The 22643-nt window shown below is 35.9% G+C and overlaps 1 long non-coding RNA gene across 3 annotated transcripts in view; it reads left to right on the top strand.

The window, feature by feature from the left end:
- LOC105604038 (uncharacterized) overlaps window positions 1-22643 on the top strand; it is a 109744-nt gene that overhangs the window by 63011 nt on the left and 24090 nt on the right. Inside the window, exon 3 of one of the 3 annotated variants that reach the window (XR_009598450.1) lies at window positions 21709-21850. The exons of the other annotated variants lie outside the window; for them this stretch is intronic. This is a non-coding gene — a long non-coding RNA (uncharacterized LOC105604038). The remainder of the gene's footprint in view (window positions 1-21708; window positions 21851-22643) is intronic. 3 annotated transcript variants of the gene reach the window in all.

The following is a 22643-nucleotide window of genomic DNA, read 5'->3' as shown; positions in this document are numbered from 1 at the left end:
TTCCAAGCTCAACTCAAATAAACATTTCGTGTTTGAACATAACTAACTTTTATTAAGCATACAACTCAGTCAATGAAGCAGACATGGTAGCATGTACTGAAGAGTTGTTTATGAGCTCAGTGCTCTGTATGCTGGAAGCATCAATAAGTACATTATACAGAGGGAGAGGAGATCTTTGAAGAGAGCTTAAATATGCATCCAAAATTAATCTGTGTTGACTGCTCACATTCTAAAGTTTATAATTTCTTCCCCTTTGTTTTTATTATCATTATTACTTTCATCACCATTAGTAAGATCCTAATGTAGAGAACACATTGCTAAAAACTGTACAATCTTAAAATTTTAAGATATGATCTCTAATCTCAATGGACTTGAATTTTATCTGGGAGGAGAGGACATCAAAGCCAGAGTTCTGAAAAACCTAGAGTAAAATCAGGGAGAATTTAGGGCTAGACAAAGTTTTACCCATTCTTATCCATATTCTTTCAGGTGTTCTAAGAAAAGCCAAAATGCAAATTTTATTAAAAGTATACCATGTTCTATACAATGCTGTTGATTTACTGTATCAACAATGTAGTCAAATCTATTAAGGTACTAAACAAGTACTAAAATTATCTAAAATGCAGACAAAATTTTGTTTATAAATAGGATTTTCACAGCATTGAAAGCAAATTAACTATTCAACCATATATCATTAAGAGCTTGAGAATCTCTCCTTTTTGTCTCTGGTCTCGAAGCAAGTAGACTTTATAAAGAAATATTATAGTGAATAGAACCTGTGGATTCTGAAGACACAAGTATATCTCTTAAAAACCTCAGAATCACTTATGATTAACTTGTTATGTTAATAGTTAAAAAAGACTCATAACCATTAAAATAATTTGGGGAAGGATTTAGAAAATATTGAAAACTTATGGGTATAAGTTTTGGTATAAAACCATGAAATAAAACTGATAATAGAGTTTAACCACATCTATGTAAAAAAGTCATATAAAATTCTGAAGGGAAATATACTGTAGAGATTATTGGTAATAAAATTTTTCTTATGTACTTATTTGTCAACAGTTAAAAGAAATGTTACTTTTAACAAGTATTATATGCATTTCAATTTTCCCTAATATATCATTTAAGAGATGATATGTCTTTAAAATATCCCCAACAATTTACAAAGTCACAGAGTTTTTAATTGTCTTGGTGAGGATAAATTTCAGGTGCAAGTGGCTATCGGATATGGGTGATTCACCCACAGTAAAAGACAAGGACAAGATATTGGCACTGTCAGTTCTGCATGTCCTATTAATGGCTTGAACTAAATTTACATACCTTAGAAAATAATTTAAGCTGGTAATTTTTTTTTCTGAAAAGGAATAGCACTAGCAGATTAAGATTAAATAAAAGATATATTTCATTGTTGATAATATAACTCAAAGTTTCACCTACAGGATATCTTTTTTCAAATATATGGTAATACATAAAGATGTGATTTCATGACAGCTATCAACTAAATTCATTCCAGATAATCAAAAGTCTCTTTTAGGTACTTACTATGTCAAGGTTAAAGACATTTTTATACTCTAGTTTTTTAGGGAATTCTGTGATAAGGGTAATAGATTTCATAAAAATAGAAGAAATATAAAAAGTAAAGCATTGCCCAAATTTTGAGTAGGTAAGCAAAACATAAAAAATTATATCACCAATGTGTTTATTTCATACAGCTTAGTTCCTATGCCTCACCTACATTCTTCTTGGCTGACTTTTGTTAGAAAAGGTCAGATTTTGAGTAATTGGATGAAAGTATAATTAAAGCTAATTAACAAGTAATGTGAGCAAGACTGTACAATTATAGAAATGATTTTCAGAGTGATAAACTATAGCAGAAAGTTAAGAGTGCTGTAACTCCTAAAATACATTTTTCCCAAAGCCTTGTTTAAATTGCTTCCATGAGACAGTCAAGAACATGTGTGAAATTATTCACATATTTGACAATTTGGCTTTTGAAAACTGTTATTTCACCCTCCAATTAAATCCACCCCATCTATCCCTACCAAATTTAAATGGAATATGAAGCTCATTTTACAAAATGACACCACAGAAAATATTGCTTTTTAGAGGTAAATGAGCTACCTAGATTATGTTTTTAAATGTTATGTTTAAAATCTTTTTGGTATCAGATTTTTAAAACCTTTAATGTTTTAAAGGTTATAATATAAATATAATATAAAACACAAAAATTATGAATATGTTGAGGAAATTGGTAGAAAAATTAATTTACAATATGTTTATAATATAAAACACAAAAATTGTAATATAAAACAAAAATTATGAATATGTTGAGGAAATTGGTAGAAAAAATTAGTTTACAATATGTTTTTCTTTTGATTCTTTAAAACCTTATATGTATATAAGGACCTAAAATAATATTCTCCCCAATAAGAATGCTTTCTTTGCCAGAAATTCATTTATAAATTCATTATAAATAGCTCCTGAACCTGGACTTTCTTCCTTACAATTTTTTTACTGACACCTGCTCCAAATGGCTAAATAGAAAGAATGAAATTCTCATGTTGCATACTTCAGTTACATTTTATTACAGTAGATTTAACAATAACAAATAGCCAGTATACAGAATTTGAGATGATTTTAACACTTCTGCATGCACAGAAATGAGTTAATGATAATATTAATTATGTTGTCTTTCCTATTTACAATCATGCCTTTGAAATAAATAATGTTGTTGTCTCCTTTTGTTGGTCATCAAATGGATATTTATTTGCTAGAACCTGGAAGTAACCTTCAGCCTCTTCTCTTCCTGGGATGATGGCCAAATGTTATCCAGTAGGGCACTGGGCATTGATGGGCAGTGGAGTTTGGGAAGCTGAAATCCATGCCCTGAATTATTTCTCTGGTTGTGCCTCTCTCTCCCTACAATTCTCTCTCTCTGATTTTCCTTTTGTATTTGTTCTCTCAGTTAATGCTTTCTAAGAATCCATAGCTCAGTCATTTTCAAATTCCTCACAACCCTCCTCTTTTTACATCTAACCAATCTTCACAATCCACTGATGTGCGTAGGTCAAAGTATTTCAAATTCATTCCCTTATTCCACTTCTACTGATACTTCTCTTTGTTCAGACCAATATAAATGGTCATTCTATTGAATTAGTCTTTTCATTCTTCTTTCATTTTATAATATGATTCCATACAATTTACTATTCTTTCTCTGAAAAATATCTTTTTCAATTTTAGACAACTTAGAGACTTCCATGAGTTCTATGTATAATTTGGAGTAGAATATCCTGATATCAATCATTTTCTCTCTTTCTTTTTTTTTTTTTTTGCACTTGAAGGACAGATTCTGAACATGAGTTAGAATATAGCATCTGATATTAGTGATTATTTTTGTTTCATGGTAATGCTGATATCTTTGCATCAATGAATTTCCTTTTTCTGATTGCTGTCTGCCTCCTGGAATCCCTAGTTTCTATCAGTCATCTTGAGCTGTAACCATCAAGCATTCTTTGTTAGCAAGTATACTGTGAAGTCTAGATATACACAAACTTTTTCATTCTAAAATGTATAAAATTTATACAGTATTTCTGAAACTTTAAGGTGTCTATAAATCACCTGAGATATTTTTTAATGAAGATTTTGATTCAGTGGGTCTGGGACAAGTCTTAAGGGCCTATATTTCTAACAAGTTTTTTAGGTGGTGGGCATGCTGCTTTGCACTGTATCATGGTACTGGTTGCCTGAGTACTACCATCAATGATTGTCTATGTATATGAAACTCAGAGAACTATTACTTTGGCAAACTGACTTTCCATTCAATAAATATTTAAGAGTAAGTGGTAGAGAGTTGAATAGTATCTATCCTTTGTTCTCAAAAGATTATTTATATCCTCTTGATTAAATTATAAATAGGTAAGGCAGAGGAACCAGAGATCAAATTGCCAACATCTGCTGGCTCATTGAAAAAGCAAGAGAGTTCCAGAAAAACATCTATTTCTGCTTTATTGACTATGCCAAAGCCTTTGACTGTGTGGATCACAGTAAACTGTGGAAAATTCTGAAAGAGATGGGAATACCAGACCACCTGACCTGCCTCTTGAGAAACCTATATGCAGGTCGGGAAGCAACAGTTAGAAGTGGACATGGAACAACAGACTGATTCCAAATAGGAAAAGGAGTATGTCAAGGCTGTATATTGTCACCCTGCTTATTTAACTTCTTTGCAGAGTACATTATGAGAAACGCTGGGCTGGAAGAAGCACAAGCTGGAATCAAGATTGCCGGGAGAAATATCAATAACCTCAGATATGCAGATGACACCACCCTTATGGCAGAAAGTGAAGAGAAGCTAAAAAGCCTCTTGATGAAAGTGAAAGAGGAGAGTGAAAAAGTTGGCTTAAAGCTCAATATTCAGAAAACGAAGATCATGGCATCTGGTCCTATCACTTCATGAGAAATAGATGGGGAAACAGTGGAAACAGTGTCAGACTTTATTTTTGGGGGGCTCCAAAATCACTGCAGATGGTGATTGCAGCCATTAATTTAAAAGACGCTTACTCCTTGGAAGAAAAGTTATGACCAACCTAGATAGCATATTGAAAAGCAGAGACATTACTTTGCCAACAAAGTTCCGTCTAGTCAAGGCTATGGTTTTTCTAGTAGTCATGTATGGATGTGAGAGTTGGACTGTGAAGAAAGCTGAGTGCCAAAGAATTGATGCTTTTGAACTGTGGTGTTGGTGAAGACTCTTGAGAGTCCCTTGGACTGCAAGGAAATCCAAACAGTCCATTCTGAAAGAGATCAGCCCTGGGATTTCTTTGGAAGAAATGATGCTAAAGCTGAAACTCCAGTACTCTGGCCACCTCATGCGAAGAGTTGACTCATTGGAAAAGACTTTGATGCTGGGAGGGATTGGGGGCAGGAGAAGAAGGGAACAACAGAGGATGAGATGGCTGGATGGCCATCTGGGAGTTGGTGATGGACAGGGAAGCCTGGCGTGCTGCGATTCATGGGATCACAAAGAGTCGGACATGACTGAGCGACTGAACTGAACTGTAATAAATAAATGCCAATGATAAAAAGTAACAATAAACCAGAGTAGAAATATAGTGTTATATCAACAGAAAGGCATGAACATGGGAAGTGATGTACCAATTAATTCTCAGTGAGGAGAAAGCAAAAAAACTTCAGAAGAATGTGGCATTTGAGAGCTCTTTCAAAGTAGAATTTCAAGAGGAACAATATGAATAATATAGTAAGGACCATAGAAATAATATAAAGAGCATTCTGGATTGAAGAAATTCCTTGAGCATAGGTATACAAAGGTAGAACGTGGTGAGGTGCTTATAGGACTCATCAAGAAGTCCTGCTTGGCTGTGTTGTTAAGTAAGTAATATACTGTAGAGTATAGGAAGGAAACTTGGAAGAGGTCTAGAAACAGAGAAGAGCACTTTAAGGGTCACCAGATGTGAACTTGGCCTATATTCCACATGGGAAAAATCAACATGATGCTCTGTTCAAGGCATAGCTTGAATATTTTCAGAATGCCTTTTAGACTAGCCTAGACTAATCATCTCCCTTGAAGCAACAGAGCCTTTTTTAAAGTTTTCCTTTTCAACTCAGAGAACATGTAATGTGTAAGAAAGGGGATGAGGTAAGCAGATAGCAGGTCCTAAATACCAAGCAATGAAGATGAATGAATTATTGATCAAGAAAATATTAATATACCAGGATGAGCATAATGACCACAGTTAAGTATATGATTGGTGTATAAGTGATTTCTATGTAGTACCATTACATATGATGTATAGGTGACACCATAAGCATAATTATGGGTGGGGAGAGCTAAACTTAGGAATATCTTTAAGATTCCAGTTCTCAATCTCATGCAAGTTCTAGTACTGTTTCTGTATAGATATTTATTCTGATTTAACAAGTAAGGGACATAAGTTTTGGCCTACCTTAATTGCCCAGGGTCTTCTTGATTCTTTACATACATACAAAAGATCAGAGTCCTTCATTATATCTTTTTCCTCTATTAATCAAATAAAGATACAATCCAAATTAAAAGTAGTGCTTGCTAAGCATATTGGATTTATGCCATCCCAAATAAATATGCAACCTAATAAAAAGAATGCTTCCCCCTACTTCTAGACAGTCCCTCTATTCTATTTAAATTAGACAACTGCCACTTAGACCCCTTTACATAAAATTCTGGAGTTGCCACTGTCAAAAAGAATTTTATACTTTACCAGGAGTCCCTTCCAACCTGCTCTCAGTTTCTGATAGGTTAATTGCCAGTTGCTTGCATAATGTCTCAATATTGTACATATATGCCAAATATATATGTTCTGTTTTTTCACTGAGCAAAGGAAAGTTCAAGAGGGCAACAAGACTGGTTCAAACGCTTCAAAATAATGATGTAGAAATACCAGCTATACAAGAATTTGGGTAAGAATAGTGACTCAGGATCAGCCCTCATGGAGGCTCAGAGTAACACAAAATAACAAAATACTGTGCCTCAGACACCATCTTCAGAGTAGCGTATGGCATTATTTGGAATATGTAACTCAAAAGACTTACTTTGAAATATGTAACTCTAAAGACTCTTCAAAATTTGAAAGCTGGTTTTCAGGGACTTTTCTTCCTCCATATTTTTATTTTTAACTCCATTTCTTTGTTACACTAGTGAAGTGGGTGTCTAGATAACCTTTTTTTAAAAAAAATTATGTTTTTTATTGAAGGATAATTGTTTTGCAGAATTTTGTTTTCTGTCAAATCTCAGTATGAATCAGCCATAGGTATACATATATCTCCTCTCTTTTGAGCCTCCTACCCATCTCCCATCCATCCCATCCCTCTAGATTGATACAGAGCCCCTGTTTGAATTTCCTGAGCCATACAGCAAATTCCTATTGGCTATCTATTTTACAGTTACCACTATGCAATAGAATGAGTCATTTCCTACCAGTAAAGGAGAATCTGAAAATTCTGAAGTCCAAGCCATATCCGGAAGCAGTTGGGATGGTCTTTATCTTTTTTTCTGAGATTAACTTGACATCTTTACATTATGAGTGAGCACATGTTTGAGACCAATTTTAATGTTTTTCTTGGGAAAATAGTACACTTAGGAATTAAACTTTGTCCGAACAACTGGTTTTTATTAGTAAGGAGGCTATTGAAACATAGGACTCAAGAATAACAGAACAGAGGAACAGAATCTTTAAAAGATAGATTTCTGATTATTCAGCTTCCAGTCACTTACTCATTTTAATAAAACTTTTCTCCCCAAACATCATTTAAATTCACAAGACATGTATATACATAATATTTATCTCTATATGTATATGCTGTGCTGTGCTTAGCCTCTCAGTCATATTCAACTCTTTCTGACCCCATGGATTGTAGCCTGCCAGGCCCCTCTGTCTATGATGATTCTCCAGGCAAAAATACTGGAGTGAGTTGCTATGCTCTCCTCCAGTGTATCTTCCCAACTCAGGGATTGAACCTTCATCTCCTGAATTGCAGGGGAATTCTTTACCATCTGAGCCACCAAGGAAGCCCAAGAATACTGGAGTGGGTAGCCCATCCCTTCTTGAGGGGATCTTTTCGACCTAGAAATCAAACTGGGGTCTCCTGCACTGCGGGTGCATTCTTTTACCAGCTGAGCTACCAAGGAATCCCCCATATGGATATATAGAAAGACAATTTCTGTCCAAGGCAGAGATCACTGACTGTGTTATGGTGGTAAATTATATGATATAAATTAAATTCTTCTACAATAAAAATGGTAATAGTTTTGTAAGTAAAAATGTATGCCCTTTTACATACTGACAGTGAAAGTTAATCAGAATCTATCTTTCCAAAAATAATTTTAAGTAACGATTAATTTCTCACAGATAACTTCTGAGCACAGTGTTATGAGTTCATTAGAAACATTTATTACAGTAATGCCACCAAATGTTGAAGGAGTGGAAACTAAAGTAATATACTTCCATTTTAGCCAAACTTTTCCCATTTGATCAAAATTACTTTTAGTAGAAAAGGACTTCCCAGGGAGGTTACCTTAATAACCAAATGGCAGGAATTTAGGAGACTGTTAAAATTTTATTGAAAGAAAATACATCAAAAAGCTTTAAATCTCTTTTTCTGAAAACTGAAAAACAATGTTCTCAATATTATCAACACTATCAAAAATGTTAGCCCATTTTTTATTTATACATTTTAATTCTAAGAAGTTGTACCCACTCAGTGTTTCTTAACCCCATATCCCTTAACATGCCTCAAAGTTTGTCTGAGATAATCATAAACCACAATACCATTGGACATTGTTATTAAAGAAGACCATGAAAGAGTTTATGTCGAAAGCCTGATTAAAGCATATTTGAATGACCTTTATAAAATGTTAGAATACCAAGGATTATGCATGTTGACAGTGAGTGAAATGGAATAACTAGAGATAAAAAGGATTTTTGATCCTAAGGAAGAAGACATCAAACCAGAATTTAGTCATAAAACATACTCTTACAGCTACTTCAAACTAAAGAGTTTATAAATCTTTCCTTCTCTCCTCAAGTCCATCTACGAAGAGAAAGCATTCACAGAAAGTAACTGTAGTCTGAAGAAGTAACAGGCAACATTTCACTTTTTGTGTAATTATTCTCATTATCAAGTTAAAGTTTGCAGTATATTTTTTCCCAAGGGTTAAATTAGTTTAAAAAGACAAAGAAATATTGACAAAGATTTATTTCAGTCTTCACAGAATCTTTTAAGTAATGCTATGAAGCTGAGTGCCTAAGAATTGATGCTTTTGAGCTGTGGTGTTGGAGAAGACTCTTGAGAGTCCCTTGGACTGCAAGGAGATCCAGCCAGTCCATCCTAAAGGAGATCAGTCCTGGGTGTTCATTGGAAGGACTGATGTTGAAGCTGAAACCCCAATACTTTGGCCACCTGCTATGAAGAGCTAACTCATTTGAAAAGACCCTGATGCTAGGAAAGATTGAAGGCAGGAGGAGAAGGGGATGACAGAGGATGAGATGATTGGGCAGCATCACCAACTCAATGGACATGGGTTTGGGTTAACTCTGGGAGTTGGTAATGGACAGGGAAGCCTGGTGTGCTGCAGCCCATGGGGCTGCAAAGAGTTGGACACAACTGAGTGACTGAACTGAACTGATGAATGCACATGCAATCAAAAAGTGATGAGCCCTATAGGGAAAAATATATTGTGCCCAGTGAAAGACAGTGATAAAGAGATTGGTTTGGACTGGGTCATCAAGGAAGTCCTTTATGGGAAAGAACATATTTAAGATGAGACCTGGAAGATTCAAGGTAGATGTAGTAGGCTTTAAAGCAAATTGAAAAAAAAAAAAAGCTTTGTGGACTTGATAAAGAGAAAAAAAAAAAGCATTGTGGCAAGAGAATGAAGATTTTAGGAAAGAAAAATTAGAGAATCAGGCAGGCCCAGATAATACAGACATTTGTAGACCATGGACAAGCATCTGAATTTTATTTTAAATATAATGAAAGGCTTATAAATGTTGCTTTAAAGGCAAAATCATCATCTAACAAACACTGAAAAATATATGGCACTTGAAGTTATGTAAAAACTGAATTGAAAGAAAAGGGAAATGAGAGAGATTAGTATGGAAGTCTGTTTGATTTGTCTACTAATAGATGGCAGTGGCTTTGACTAAGGTGGGGATAGAGGAAATGGAGAGAAATCAATGTATTTACAATAAATGTTGAGATTTGCTGATGTTTTGATGTCAAAGGTAAAGAAGAGGATGTGTCAAAAATGCTTGGTTTTTGGTGTGAAAAAATGCATGAATCTTTGTTCTTCAGTCATTAAGTCATGTCCAACTCTTTGCGACCCCATGGGTTGCAGCATGCCAGGCTTCCCCATTATTCACCATCTCTGGGAGCTTGTTCAAACTCATATCCATTGAATCAGTGATGTCATGAAAATATCTCGTTTGTGATCCCCTTCTCCTCCTACCTTTAATCTTTCCCAGCATCAGGGTCTTCTATAATGGTTTGGCATTTGGCATCAGGGGGCCAAAATATCGGAGCTTCAGCTTCAGCATCAGTCCTTCCAATGAATATTTAGGATTGATTTTCTTTAGGATTGACTGGTTTGATCTCCTTGCAGTCCAAGGGACACTCAAGAGTCTTTTCCAACACCACAGTTCAAAAGCATCAATTCTTCAGTGCTCAGGCTTCTTTATGGTCCAACTATCACATCCATACATGACCACTGGAAAAACCATATCTTTGACTAGACGGACCTTTGTCAGCAAAGTAATGTCTCTGCTTTTTAATATGCTGTCTAGGTTTGTCATCACTTTTCTTCCAAGGAGCAGATCTTTTAATTTCATAGCTGCAGTCACCATCTGCAGTGATTTTCAGTTCAGTTCAGTTGCTTAGTCATGTCAGACTCTTTGTGACCCCATGGAATGTAGCACACCAGGCTTCCCTGTCCATCAACAACTCCTGGATCCTCCTCAAACTCATGTCTATTGAGTCAGTGATCCCATCCCACCATCTCATCCTCTGTTGTCCCCTTCTCCTGCCTTCAATCTTTCCCAGGATCAGAGTCGTTTCCAGTTCTTCACATCAGATGGCCAAAGAACTGAAGCTTCAGCTTCAACATCAGTCCTTCCAATGACTATTCAGGACTGATTTCCTTTAGGATTTACCAGTTTGATCTCCTTGCAGTCCAAGGGACTCTCAAGAGTCTTCTCCAACACCATAGTTCAAAAGTATCAGTTCTTCAGTGCTCAGCTTTCTTTATAGTCTAACTCTCACATCCATACTTGACTGCTGGAAAAACCATAGCTTTTGACTATATGGACCTTTGTCAGCAAAGTAATGTCTCTGCTTTTTAATATGCTGTCTAGGTTGGTCATAACTTTCCTTCCAAGAAGTATGCGTTTTTTAATTTCATGGCTGGAGTCACCATGTGCAGTGATTTTGGAGCCTATGAAAATAAAGTCTGTCACTGTTTCCATTGTTTCCCCATCTTTTTGCCATGAAGTGATGGGACCGGATGCCAAGATCTTAGTTTTTGGAACGTTGGGTTTTAAGCCAGATTTTTTTTACTCCCTCTTTCACTTTCATTTAGAGGCTCTTTGGTTCCTCTTCACTTTCTGCCATAAGGGTGGTATCATCTGCATATCTGGGGTTATTGATATTTCTCTTGGCAATCTTGATTCCAGCTTGTGCTTCATCCAGCCTGGTATTTTGCTTGATGTACTCTGCATATAAGTTAAATTATCAGAGTAATAATATACAGCCCTGATGTATTCCTTTCCCAGTTTGGGACCAGCCCTTTGCTCCATGTCCAGTTTTAACTGTTGCTTCTTGACCAACATACAGATTTCTCAGGAGGCAGGTCAGGTGGTCTGGTATTCCCATCTCTTTAAGAAATTTTCAGTCTGTTGTCATCCACACAGTGGAAGACTTTAGCCTAGTCAATGAAGCAGAAGTAAATGTTTTTCTGGAATTGTCTTGTGTTTTCTGTGATACAACTTACATTGTCAATTTGATCTCTTGTTCCTCTGCCTTTTCTAAATCCAACTTGAACATCTGGAACTTCTTGATTCATGTACTATTAAAGCATCGCTTAGAGAATTTTGAACATTTCTTTGGTAGCATGTGAAATCAATGTAGTTGTGAGATTCAACATTCTTTGACATTACCCTTCTTTGGGATTGGAATAAAATATGAACTTTTCCAGTCTTGTGGCCACTACACAATTTTCCAAATTTGAGGGCATATTGACTGCAGCACTTTCACAGTATCGTCTTTTAGGATCTGAAATAGCTCAGCTGGAATTCCATCAACTTTACTAGCTTTGTTCATAGTTATGCTTCCTAAGACCCACTTGACTTCTCACTCTAAGATGTCTGGCTGTAGGTGAATGATCACACCATCGTGGTTATCTGCGTCATCATGGTTATCTAGGTCATTTTGTATAATTCTTCTATGTATTCTAGCCACCTCTTCTTAATATCTTCTGCTTTTATTAGGTCCATACCGTTTCTGTCCTTTATTGAGCCTATCTTTGCATGAAATGTTCCCTTGGTATCTCTAATTTTCTTGAGGAGATCTCTAGTCTTTCCCATCCTACTGTTTTCCTCTATTTCTTCACATTGTTCACTTAGGAAGGCTTTCTCATCTCTCCTTGCTATTCTTTACCATTATGCCACCTGGGAAGCCCCTTAGTTTCAAGTATACAGCATAGCAATTCATATATATCAATATATCTATATCTATCTATCTTTCACATTTTCTTCCCTTCAGGTTGTTACAAAATATTGAGTACAGTTTCCTGTACTATATAGTAAGTCCTCATTGTTTATCTATTTTATGTACAGTAGTATGTATATGTTAATCTCAACCACTGATTTATCCCTCTTCCTACCCCTTTACCCTTTGATAATTTTGTTTTCTATGTCTGTGAGTCTCTGTTTTAGAAATAAGTTTATTGGTATTTCCTTTTTTTTTTGAATTGCACATATTAGTGATATATAATATTTATCTCTCTCTGGTTTACTTAACTTCAGTTCAGTTGCTCAGTCATGTCCGACTCTTTGCGACCACATGGACTGCAGCACACCAGGTCTCCCTGTCCATTACCATCTCCCGGAGTCTACCCAAACCCATGTCCATTGAGTTGGTGATGCCACCCAACCATCTCATCCTCTGTCATCCCCTTCTCCTCCTGCCCCCAATCCCTCCCAGCACCAGAATCTTTTCCAATGAGTCAACTCTTCGCATGAGGTGGCCAAAGTACTGGAGTTTCAGCTTTAGCATCATTCCTTCCAAAGAAATCCCAGGGCTGATCTTCAGAATGGACTGGTTGGATCTCCTTGTAGTCCAAGGGACTCTCCAGAGTCTTCTCCAACACCACAGTTCAAAAGCATCAATTCTTCGGCACTCAGCTTTCTTCACAGTCCAACTCTCACATCCATACATGCCTAATCTACTTTATATTGATACCAACTTAATTTCAATAGCATATATTTATATTTTCTTCTAATAGAGATCTATTCTCATTCTTCTTTGTTTTGTAATTGTCAAATTACCTTTTTTATGTCTATCAAAGATTATAATTATTACTTTATTCATTTTACTTTGAATAAAATAGAAAAAATGTTACAAAAGACATTCTTTTATATTATGTAATTATGTTTACTGATGCTGTTTAACTCTTCATGTGGATTCAGGTCACTGTCTAGTGTCCTTTCATTTCAGCTGGAAGAACTCTCTTAGTAATTATTGTAGGCTAGAATCATTATAGGCGGGTTCTCTTGGGGTTCCTCCCTAGCAATATCTCAATTTTATCCTTCATTTCTTGAAGGATAGTTTTGCCATATATAGGTTTTGTATGTTTGTAGCTTAGGAGGCTATATCAATAACAGACAAAATAGACTTTAAGGCAAATTGATTCTAGAGAAAAAGAGACATTTTATAATGATAAAATGATGAGCCCATCAGGAAGACAGAACAAGTGCAAACGTATCAAGGAGAGCCCTAAAATACATGAACTTTTCTGAGAAGTCTGCAGACTTTTTTTCAACACTTTGCATATTTTGTTGTACTGCGTTTTGACTCCACATTTTCTGATAAAAGTCAGCTTTTACATCTTATTCAGAAGTATTTGTATGTATATAAGTAGCTTTTGTTTTGTTGCTTTGAAGATTTTCCCTTCATCTTTGACTCTTCTCTATTGGCCTATGATATTTCTAGGTATGATGATATTTAAATTTATTTAATCTGAAGTTCACTGACATTCTTGGATGAGCAGATTAGTATTTTTCATGAAATTTGGGACATTCTTGACCATTTCTTCAAATATCTTTTCTTTCTTTTTTTCTCTCTACTCTTCATGAAATTCCCATTCTGTGTATGTTGGTTTCCTGTTCCTATTTACAAGTCTGTGTGGATCTGTTCATTTATTTCATTCTCTGTTCCCCAGACTGGATAATCTCTCTTGAACTGTGACATTTGATGAGTTTTTCTTCTGTTAGCTTGAATCTGTTTCTGATTCCCTCTAATAATTTTTTTTTCAGTTATTGTAACTTTCAGTTGCAAACCTATTTCTATTTGATTATTTTATATTTTAAATTTTGGTGAGACACCATTGTCATATTACTCTTTATTTCTTTAGATGTGATTTCCTTTAGCTCTTTAAACATTTTTAATAGATGATTTAGAGCTTTTACGAACTAAGTCTAAAAGCTGAGGACCCTCAGGGATATTATTTTATAACTCCTTTTGCCTTTTTATGTGACACATTTCTTTTCTTTTTCCATATCTCAACTTTTTTGTTGAAAATTGGACATTTTATTGCTGTCTTGCATACAGGGTCATCATTGTCATCTTTCTAAATTTCATATATATGTGTTAGTATACTGTATTGGTGTTTTTCTTTCTAGCTTACTTCACTCTGTATAATCGGCTCCAGTTTGGGAACGCATGTACACCCATGGTGGATTCATGTCAATGTATGGCAAAACCAATACAGTATTGTAAAGTAAAATAAAGTAAAAATAAAAATTAAAAAAAAGAAAATTGGACATTTTAGAAAATAAATTGTAGCAACTTTGGTTTCAAGTCTTATCCCACTGCTCACATTTCAGGGTTGTTGGAATTTTATTGTTTTTCTTATTGCTGTATATTTGTTCAAAGACTTACTTGGGCTAATTCTATAGATTCTTTATTTCTATAGTATGTAACTGTTGAATTCTCTGGGATTTTTTCAACTCAAAAATTTTAAATAACATTTTAAATTTAAAATAATTCTATTTTAAACCTGCCATCTTATGAGTCACCTCTGATTCAGTATAATTAAGTGGTCAGCCAGTCCAAGTTTTGATGAGAAAATATCCTTTAATACATTGTTTATATATATTCTACCTTTGCCAAGGGGATCTGTGTAAGAAGACATGCTTTCAAATTTCAGGTCATTTATAAGATAGCCTTAGCGTTCATTCCCTGCTTGCTAAAGGCCTCAGGTTCAGTCAAAAATTAAAGTAGCTTTCTTCTTAACCAAGTCTTTCATGAGCTGTGTGCATGCTTTTGCAGTATTTTAGATGTCCAGAGATATGTTGGAGCTTTTCAAATTTCCCTGTAGCCATTTCATTATCTAAGATTTCCTTTTAAATTCCTGGCCAGGCTTTTTCCAGATGCAGTGTTCCTAGCAGATTGGAGTTGTTTCAGTAATGACCTGGGGAGTAGTACCCCTCTTTGCCACCTTTGGCTTCGACATTTTCCACCTTTGGTTGAAATCTTATTAAAGCTTTTTTTTTTTTTTTAATCATGTCAGTAATAGAGATTTTTCATGAAACTGCATGTTTGGACATTTTATTGACTATGTTTTGGAGATGGTGTTTCTTATGGAGCTTCAAAAGAATACAGTCCTGTCCATTGGCTGCAAGACTATTAGCCTTTTGTGGGTATGGGGAGCAGAGATGGGAACTGTGCCAACTTAAAATACAATTGACCCCACTATCTAGAGATATTCAACAATTGCTCTTGTACAGATGACTTTGTTCTTGTTCTGATCATCCTATTCATCCCATGGATGATGGAGGATTCCATTAACCTAAATAGCAGAGACTGGCTGCATGCAGGGTATTTGATATTGAACAGATGAGACTATCAGCAGTATGTTAGTCAAATATACATACACCTTGAGGGAAGAGGACACCACATGCCATGCACAGAGGTTGCACCTGGAAAGAGTGAGACAAAAGACTGTGGGAAATAGGTTTTGTAATAACAGGAGAGTGGGGTGCTGTTGTCTCAGGAGGTTGTGACTTGTTTGAATAATTTTGCTGGCTGGCAGAGTGGTGAAGCCAATTACCTGGGCAGGGAGCCTTCTTGGTTGGGATAGTGAGAAGCTTATTTCTTAAGAGCAGAAGAAGTCCTGGCTAGTCCTTGGAGGACTCATCAGGTTCAAAGATATTACAGCAGCACATGGGATTTCAAGCCTTACAACACAGCTCTTAGCTTTGGTGAATAGAGTCTAGAAATGGTTACTTTTAGTTGTTGTGTCAGTAATTTTGTCATTTTTGTAAGAGACTGAGTGGTTCACAGAGGTTCTCACTCTGCCATTCTGGAAGCCATTCTTTGATTTTCCTTGAATATTAGAATTTGGTTCCTGGCTGATGGAAGGCTCTTCATTAAATGGAATCAGCCATTGGAACTTTAGAAAAGATCTAATGAAAATGCTTCTCAAAGGACTATTGTGCTGCATGGAATTTTTCAAATGTGTTAGTTTTTTGTATAGACATGATAGAGAGAAGAGACACCCAAAGAAAAAAAATATCAATCCAAAATGTTAATGGTGGTTTTTCTCTCTGAATGATTCAGCTATAAAGTGACAATTACTGCTTGTCTTCATGTTACTGTATATTTTAGAAATTTATATAATTTATCTATGTATTGTTCAGATAATCAGAGAGATGAAAAAAGTCTCTCCCTTTAAAATGGTTGACAATTAACAGTGATAATGAAGAGTCATGGCATAATGCCATTATAAATCATTATATGATTATTAATATAGAATATGAGAAATAACTTAGTTTTGAGTAATATCTTTACCATTTCTATATTTGAGTATGTTTTCTCGTGTCTTTAAAAATAGGAATAATAAAACAGTATAGGGTTGTTGTAAGAATTAAATAAGATAATACACTAAAAAGTGAGCACTTAATGAATTCTTAATAAATGTTGGGTCATAGTTCCTTCCAGAGCAGAAATAAACGAGCACTGGAATAGTACACAGTGGTAATAATACTGTGGGAGAAAGAAGAGTAGGAAAAGTCATGTGAATTACATGCAGAACAGCCTCATTTTGACTGGGTGGTAGGCATTTGTTTAGGGAGAGGAACACAAAGTATTCCAAGATTTTGCAAAAGTGAAACATCACTGATTTAACATTTGTGATTCTACCTGGACCTGACATATTATCTCTAAACTGTAGACTAAAATTCTTTTTTCAGTTTCATTTTTGCAATCACACTTATTCTATATTTATCCAACATGTACTCTAAAGTTACTCTATGTTTTCTATGTTTATCACACACTCTTTTGTGATTGTTGAATATGCTTAGGGCATCAAAATACTGCAAAATATGTTTCTATAATTTTACTAGTTTTCTTACCTTAATCATTTCTGTTTTCTACACATTTAATGCAAGTTTTCTATATAGTTTCAAGAACCCCATAGTGGATATCAGATACCACAGGCTTGAAGTTTTATTTTTTTAATTTGCCTTTGCTAGTTTTGGTATCATCATTCATCTGCAAGCTTACCTTTTAGAAATAAATTGGTGTTTATAATTAAAGACTGTATCTGTGTATAAACTCATGCCATGTTTATATCCATGAAAATGAATATGGCTATATGTTTTATATAAACTTATACATAGATAGGTATATATGATTTAACAAACTATAACATGAAAGAAATTCTAGTTTAAGTTCTATGTGATCTAGATTGTTTTGATTTCTAATTTTAACTTTTCATTATACCAATAAAAGTTAGTATGGAGAGGATAGCAAAGATTTTAAAATTTATTTTTATATTTTAGCAAATTATGAAATATTATAACTCATTTTGATAATTAAGTATATAGCTTTAAATTTTTGATACATTCTTAAGATGAATATTGCAGATTTCAAAATTCTTAATGTTCTTAAATATATCTGTTTAATGTTTCACACAAATTCCTACAATCATTAATGTGAAGCAATGCTTTTAAGGCTATTATGTGCTGAAAATCTGTGGTCAAAGAATGAGAAATCCAGCTGCTTCTATTGCTGCAGTAGATTTAGAATAAAAGCTCTAATGTTTCTCAAAGAAAAAAGTAAACTGTATTTTAAAGGTTTCCACTCCCTGCAAGCAGGGAAAAAAGCCCTGGAAAAACTTGTGAATGCTTTGTCTTTTCTGCAAAACTGTGAAAACACACCGAAGCAGCTAGTTTACTCATCCTTGATTTCCCCGATGGCTGAGTTCCCATTAACTCACCGGAGAATGAGATGCAGACCCAGGGCCTTTACATGTCATTTTGACAAGACATAATGTCCGATCTTGTTTGTGTATGCCTTTCCCTTCCACCTCAAGCCCGCTTCACTACTGGTGGTCTGCCCGTGTGCAACACAGATGTTTCTCTCTCCGCTGCATGCTTTATTTTTCAAGTAGCTTCGGAGAGCATATGTTTCCATGTGAGCTTGTTCCTTCCTTCTTCCAACACCTTCTTGTGCTACATAAACAATCTTCATCTGCCCTCTCAGATCTGGGGCGCACCAGACTTTCACAGATGTCGATTTCTTTTTCAGACTGTTTGCCTCTGGTGAACACAGTCTTCAGATAATGTCTCCCTTCCTTCTCTGTTCCAAATGACTTGGAATGCAGATTTTTTCCCTCCTTTCAACTCAGTTTCCTTCTGTGACCCCAGCATGTTTTCGTCCCCTTTCTTCTAAGTCTGTCTTTGTACTAGCTCTCCAGATGGGATCAAGGATGAGCTCTTCCGGCACCTCATTTTATTCTCCTTAGGACTGTTTGGCTTGCAGGAAAAAAAAAGGCAAACTACATACGTTAAATATTTCACATGTGGGGCTACCTATATTTATCTCATTTGTTTCCTTTTGAGGGTTTTTCATGTTTTACTTATTTGGTAGCTGTTATGGTTAATTATTTTCCCATTTTGGGGCTAGTTCATTACAAAGGGGGCCACCACAAATATATGTACATAAATATAATGTTGTATATAAATACATTTAAATGTAAATTAACAGATACTTTAATACCTTTTTTTTTTTTTTTTAGTAAAGAGTTACCTCTGCTTGTCTTTCATTTCTTCCACATGTATTTGTTTGGCATTCTAATGCTGGTACCCAGAGGACTTTCTGGCACATAGTACCTTCTCAACAAAGCTGAAAAGGTCTCTCTTCACAAGGAATTTATATTTTAGTGTGAGAGACAGCTAATGAACAAGCACACATAGAATTAAGATAATTATGAGAGGATGCCAACTGAGCTGAAAATTCAAATGATAAACAGGAGCCTGGATGCAAAAATCATGATAATGAGAAATATGGGGAGGGGAGAGGAACAAGTGCAGAGTCCCTACAGAAAGACTAATGTGGGCATCGCTGAGAACAGGAGATGTTGCTGTGACTGACATGTCATAATGAGCATGGTGGAGAGGGAAGGACACAGTACTGAAGCAGAAGTCTGAAGCCAGATCATTTAGGGCATCTGAAGGTAAGGGTAAGAATTCTGAATTTTCTTCCAAATGCCCTGAGAAGCCATGGAGGTTTGTAAGCAAGGAAGCAGCATGATCTGACTTATGTTTTTGAAATGTTGCTTTGGCACCTGTGATAATTTCTCATATTGTTATTTTTTATTTTTAAAGATATTATTTTTAATACACTTTTATGTTCATAAAAACTGAAAGGGAGGTACAGAGATTTCCCATATACCCCCTGTCCCCACACATGCATAGCATCCTCCATTAGCAGTGTTACTCACCAGAGTGGTACGTTAGTTATAACTGGTGAACCTACACTGAGACATCATAATTGCCCAGAGTTTGTCTTAAGGCTCACTCTTGGTGTTGTATATCCTATGGGTTTGCACAAATATATAATGACATGTATCCATCATTTTGATATCATAGAATTTTCACTGCTCTAAAAATCCTCTGTACTCCGCCTTTTCCTTCCCCTCATGCCACAAAAGACCACTGATGTTTTTACAGTCTCCATGGTTTTGCCTTTTAAAGAATGTCATAGTTGGAATCATACAGTATGTAGCCTTTCCAGATTGGCTTTTTTTCACTTAGTAATTATGCCTTTAAGATTCCTACATGGCTTGGTAGCTCATTTATTTGTAGAACTGAATAATATTCCATTGTGTGAATGTCATGATTTTTAAAATGAACAACCTTAATGTTATGATCAACCATAAAGTGATTTATGAAGTGATTTATTTTCAGAGAATATTTTGCTAACTCTTGTGTTTTTTTCTGCCTCTTTTTTTAACTAGCCTATAGTATTTTTAGTAGATTATTGATAACCTCTTCATATTTCAAATTCAATTGGGTTGCAAATATTTTGGGGATTTTACCCATCAGCTTCACTCTCCTGAACCATGTCTTGTACTCACCAGGCCTTGCAACTCATGCATCTGTCCCTGCCCATATTCATGAGCATCTTCCCTTCCCTCCTCTAGGAATGCTCATCTTTCCATCACCTGTTTGGGAAGCATCTAATCCCCCTCACCCTAGGGAACTTCTTCTGTGAAGCTTCCTGACCACCTTCTGTGTTCTGTTCTCATACTCCTCAGAGACTTCTATAAAAACTGCCCCAATATAAATATTTATAAATGAGCAGTGAATTGGGAATCGCTGGAGAGCTAGAAAGGACAAACACTGTGAAGGACCTTGAGGGCAAGTTAAAAACGTGTTTATTTTCATCTCAAAGCGGTAGAGGGACTCCTGAAGAATTTCAGTGTGAGGGAAACAAGATCAGATTTGTCCTTTAGAAAGTTCACTCTGGCAATATACCAGCAAGAAGGGTGAGTGGGATGAGAAAATGAGACTGGAAGCAGGCTGTTGTTTTAGGTTGGATGAGGCATGGTGGGAACTTGAAACTTTCACTTGCACGCACTCAGAAATAACAGTGGGAATGTTGAAGAAAGGATGGGTTCAGAAAGATTTAAACCATGCCTAACTGATGAGCAGCGTGTAGGTGAATGTAATTCATTAATAGAAAGTGAGGGAGAGAATAGATTCTAGGATTCCTCCACTCCTGTCTTGAGCATCATGGTAGACAGTGATGCAATTCACTAATATAGGCATATAGGTTAAGCATTTGGGGGTATCTTTTCACACCACCAGTTTAAACAATTCCTCATTGTTTTTTTATGTGCTAATACTGAGCTTTCATTTTGGAAGTTAGCCCTCTTTGTTTTTTCACTTATGTTTTTTTTTTATGTATATTAATTTTGAATTTCTGAACTACCTGTAACATTGCTAAAGTAGAAGAATTAAGCATTTTCATACTCTTTTTATAGATGAAATAATAGTGTTCCTTATTGGACAAATGTGTCTGAAGCAAGTTTGATGAGTTTGGGATATAGCAGGTGGGGACTCAGGAGAAATTAGGGCAGGGCTAGGAATGATTTGGGATCTTTCCCTGCTTCCCTCACCATCATCTCATAATGTCTCTGTCCTCCTACTACCAAAATGTTCAATTTCCTTTTAAGAGATGCCCAATAATTATTTCCTTAATACTTCATATATTCTGCACAAATGCATAATAGTATGCTTTCTTCAAATGATAAACTAGTGTCCTTCAAATATTGCAATATTTGCCAGTTTTAAAAAAATTATTTTTCAGCAAACTTCCTCTTTGTCATGTATGTTTTTAAACTGAAAAAGAAAAAAGGCCAAGATTTGTTTAGAAAGACTATATGCACTTTTTCTTTAATTGTGGTATAACCCTCTAACTCACTTTTGAGTTTGACTCCATCAATGGATTTGTCTATTTAAGACTTTAAACAAACAAATATTATCAGAGTATGAAATACATTTACTCTAATGGGAGAAAAACAGAAGATTTGTTAACATAAACCAAAAGATCAATGCTAAATAATTCACACTTATTTATAAAAATGCATTCAAGTTTCTAGGGCAAGGTGGCAGAGAAGAAGGACCTGAGCTCACCTACTCTCATGAAAAAACCAAAATCATAACTAACAGCTGAACAATCATCAACAAAAAAGACTGGGAACCTACCGCTAAAAAGAAGAGGCCATAATGAGATGGTAGGAGGGGGCACATTCATGTTACATCAGGTCTCATGCATGCTAGGTGGGTGACTCACAAACAGGAAAATTGTATCTCAGAGGCTTTCTCATAGGAGTGACTTCTGAACCCTAGGTTAAGCTCCCCAGTCTTGGGGTCTGGCATCAGGAGAAAGAATCCCCAGAGCATTTGACTTTGAAGGCTAGTGGGACTTGAGTGCAGGAGCTCCATTGGACTGGGGGAAACAGAGACTTCACTCTTGAAGGATGCACACAGGGTCTTCTGGGCACTAGAACCCATGGGGAAAAGCACTGTCATATGAACTGATGCAAGACCTTCTCACTTTTCTTGGTAGGTCCCCTGAAAAGGCAGGGGGAACCTTTGGCCCACTACAGGGACAAGCACACTGATTGTAGAGGTACTGGGGGAGTACTCATTGGAGTGAGCTGGAGATTGTCCTGGAGGTTGCCATTTTGAGGCCAGGCCTGGTCCCACCCAATAGACCTTAGGCTCCAGTGCTGGGTTGTGTTAGGCCAAACAACCAATAGGGCAAGAACACAGCCCCACATATCAGCAGACATAGCTCCCTAAAGTCTTCCTGAGCTCACAGCTAACTCCAGACACACCCTTGCCTACCAGAGGGACAAGACTCAGTTCCATCTACCAGTGGGTAGGCACTGGTCCCTTCCACCAAGAAGCATTCACAATGCCCTTAGAACAACCTTACCCACTAGGGACAGACACCCAGAACCAGAGGAAATACAATCCTGCAGGCTTTGAGACTGCTAAAACAGAAAGATAAATGAGATGGCA

Source organism: Ovis aries, chromosome 24 (assembly GCF_016772045.2).
Source record: "Ovis aries strain OAR_USU_Benz2616 breed Rambouillet chromosome 24, ARS-UI_Ramb_v3.0, whole genome shotgun sequence".
NCBI classification, from domain to species: domain Eukaryota; kingdom Metazoa; phylum Chordata; class Mammalia; order Artiodactyla; family Bovidae; genus Ovis; species Ovis aries.
This window is presented reverse-complemented; position numbering and strand designations above follow the sequence as displayed.